The following is a 3136-nucleotide window of genomic DNA, read 5'->3' as shown; positions in this document are numbered from 1 at the left end:
TCTATTAGCCCCTATGCCTGAGTCCTTTTGACCCAGACAAAACCACCTCCCCTCTGCCAGACTCCTGGGTGTTTAAACTGTTTGTCTCAGCTGAATCTCCAGCACTCAACAACTTTATTGAAACGCCTAAACTGAACTGCTGAGCTGACTGTGCAAAAAAAGCCCCAGGCTGGGACGTAAAGCATTCTCCACCTCCCCTTTAATGCCTTTCCATCATAATGTTGAAAAAGATGCAAGTGCTCAGTTTAAGTCACGTTACACTGACAGCTTAAGGACCTTGGCAGAATCTGACTGTACGCCCTTATTTAATTTCTTAAATTAAGTTACCACTAGTGGTTAGTTACCATCATGCTTAAGGTGCAATGGGAAGGAGAAATCATCTCGGAACTAATTTTGAAGTATCTCCTTGTAAAGGAGAGGGTTATACAGCAAATGACTGAGCAATGAAAAGAGCCAGAATCTGAAGGCTAACACTACAGAACACATGTAAATCCAAACTGAAAGCGACTGTGACCTAGACAATATAAATGACTATGTGGATGTTTTCAAAGGATTAAAACAGAACAGCTTTGAGTAGCACATTTGGCTTTTTAGAAAGACGCGGTGAATCCGTCCCCAGCCATAAATACAACAGAAGCTGCAAGTTCAGCAGCCAGCAATGTGTTTTCTGACATTTCTAAGCAATGCTTTAACAAATAACAATTGTATTACAGAACGCGCTCACACAAACAGCAAAACCCTATTTCTGTTATCCCTCAAACAAAAGTAGCTGGGGCTGGTAGAGCCGATCCTAATAGAGCAAAGCTTTCACTCTTATGCAGCGCATACGTAAAGGTTTTTGCAAAACAATAATAGATATCAGATTTACTATACTGAAAAAGCTTAAGTATTTCACTTACATCAGTGTTCTGTAACTTAAATCTGACTTCAGACTATATACTTTTTCTGATATTAAACTCAGTTCAGTTTAAAATTAATTATTTCAAACACGAACAATAGATGGAAGTTGATTTGGGGAGATTAAGACATTCCACTCTGCATTACTTTGGTCACCCTTGCTGCAAGTATCCACTGATATATTTATATATAGATACAGATATATCTGTCAATAGCTTTCCAAGGTTGACCAAGATTCTCATAAGCTTTGGTTCTTGTTTCTTTGCTTTTCCTCACAAACTTCCTTACAAGTGAAGCAGCTCAGCATTTAATAATTAAAGCATATTACTGCATCTATATCTTTTTACGTGACTAAAAAAATCCCCACCACCTCACTTGTCATTCAAAGAATATCGATTAAGTCTGGCTCGTACGTACTACTACAAAAAAGTGAACAGACGAATAGGGCTCTATGTCCTAATGACATTCACCTCTTTTATGGCAAAAAGTTATTTTCATTACATGCTAGCAACAAAGAATTGTTAAGTGGGTGACAAGAATTGAATGATTGATATTGAAATTGTAGCAAAAAATTGGCAAGGAAAGAATGAACAGATACTGTCTATCCTGCCTCTATGTAACTAACATAACGGCGTTTCAAGATTAAATGTTAGAAAAAAAAAAAAAAGCTGTTTGTGAGCCTATTTCCCTCCAAAAGTGTTCGGAGTCAAACCAGGCGAGACCTACCTCTCCCTAAGAGAAAACCAGCCCCAATCCCAACCACTTTGTCTTTTTGCTAGAGGCCAATCTTCTCAATTCAAGAGATACAACTAGAGCAATTTCTCCATTTCACAACTGGAATTTAGTAAGCTTTAAATGGAAAGCTGTTGTTTAGCGCTATAAATAATGCTGGGTGAAGCTGTGTGTTTGCCGTTAAACTAAATACAGGTAGACTCTGCGAGCTCGGCTGGTCTTCCCCGTTTGGCTCAGCAGGTGGCAGCAAGTCTCTCCACAGCACGAATCCCTGATTTAAAAAAAAAAAAAAAAAAAAACAACCCAAAACCCACCCTCACTCGGGCACCGTCTCTGGCCTCTCAGCTTGAGTAAAATGCGTTTACGCTTCTCAGAACAGCGAGAACCCCCAGCCCGGCCCCGAACACTCCTCCTCCTCCTCCTCCCCGCCACTGCCCCGCCGGCAGCAGCGCCGCACAAGACGCTTTAATCCGGCAGGTCGGGGAGAAGCGGCCGGTTCCCTGGGACCCACCGGTGTCCGCCGAGCCCTAGGCAGGGCAGGAAAGCTCCAGCTCGAACCAGGAACCAACCAACCATGCCTCTTACAGCTTTTGCTCCCTGCCTCCTTTGGCTGACAGAGCTATTGCCAACCATTCTCCACTCCCTACCCAAGAAAAGACTAAGGACACGCAGAATTCCCACCCTCCCACCCCCTTAAAACACTGAAAGCAGAAAACAGGCAATGCGAACTACTTACAGTTTTCTGGGAGGGAGGATATCGTTTCTTCTCCCCAGCAACGCAAGAATTAGAGGCTGCTCCAGACGTCACCTTTCAGAAACACAGTAGTAAAAAATAAGTACCTACTTTCCAAATGAAGAAAGCCCACAGACATATTCCTGTTACCTGACTACTCGCTTAAAGGGTGACAGGAGACACACAGCATGAGAAATCAGGTCAACAACTGCCCAACAAATTTTACTTTATTGCAGATCTGCTTCCATAGCTGGCAAAATCTGCTACAGACAATGGATACTGCAAGGGAATCCTCAAGGAAGCACCACGGCAGCTGGGCACTTACTGACACACAAGTATTGGAACCGGTTCCCTCCAATTACGAGGTCTTCCCAGGCAAAGATTGAATCTGTGTTTTCTCCACATACACAACCCCAGCTAGCCGGAATACTAATCACAACTAAGATCTGAGTACCAAATAGTGAAAAACACTGTCTTGTGAGGCTGAGAAATCTTCCAGTAGCACTTTCAAGCAGGAAGAGACCATCACAGTGCTCACCATGTAAAACGTCAGTAACTCATGTTTGTTCTGCTCTGATACGACATCGTACGCAGACCGTACAGCTCGCGACTACGGGGGTGCTTCATAAAAAACCCAAAAACTTACCTTTTTTTAACTTGATCTTCTGCACTCAAACTGTGAGAAGAGTTTCCAATTAGAATGCATCTGCAATAAAGTAAAATCAAACATTAAAACTCCATTAGCAATAGTGTGACACTTAACTCTTCTAATCT

The 3136-nt window shown here is 42.4% G+C and overlaps 1 protein-coding gene across 1 annotated transcript in view; it reads right to left on the bottom strand.

The window, feature by feature from the left end:
• Window positions 1-3136, bottom strand: part of PPP3CB (protein phosphatase 3 catalytic subunit beta) — a 50798-nt gene that overhangs the window by 3310 nt on the left and 44352 nt on the right. Inside the window, exons 14-15 of the transcript XR_008466949.1 lie at window positions 3009-3068; window positions 2366-2437 (exon numbers count right to left, since the gene is read on the bottom strand). The gene's annotated coding sequence lies outside the window, so the exon portion shown is untranslated. The remainder of the gene's footprint in view (window positions 1-2365; window positions 2438-3008; window positions 3069-3136) is intronic.

Source organism: Rissa tridactyla, chromosome 6, assembly GCF_028500815.1.
Source record: "Rissa tridactyla isolate bRisTri1 chromosome 6, bRisTri1.patW.cur.20221130, whole genome shotgun sequence".
Lineage (NCBI taxonomy): Eukaryota > Metazoa > Chordata > Aves > Charadriiformes > Laridae > Rissa > Rissa tridactyla.
The sequence above is the reverse complement of the archived record's forward strand: the minus strand, read 5'-3'. Positions and strand labels throughout refer to the sequence as shown.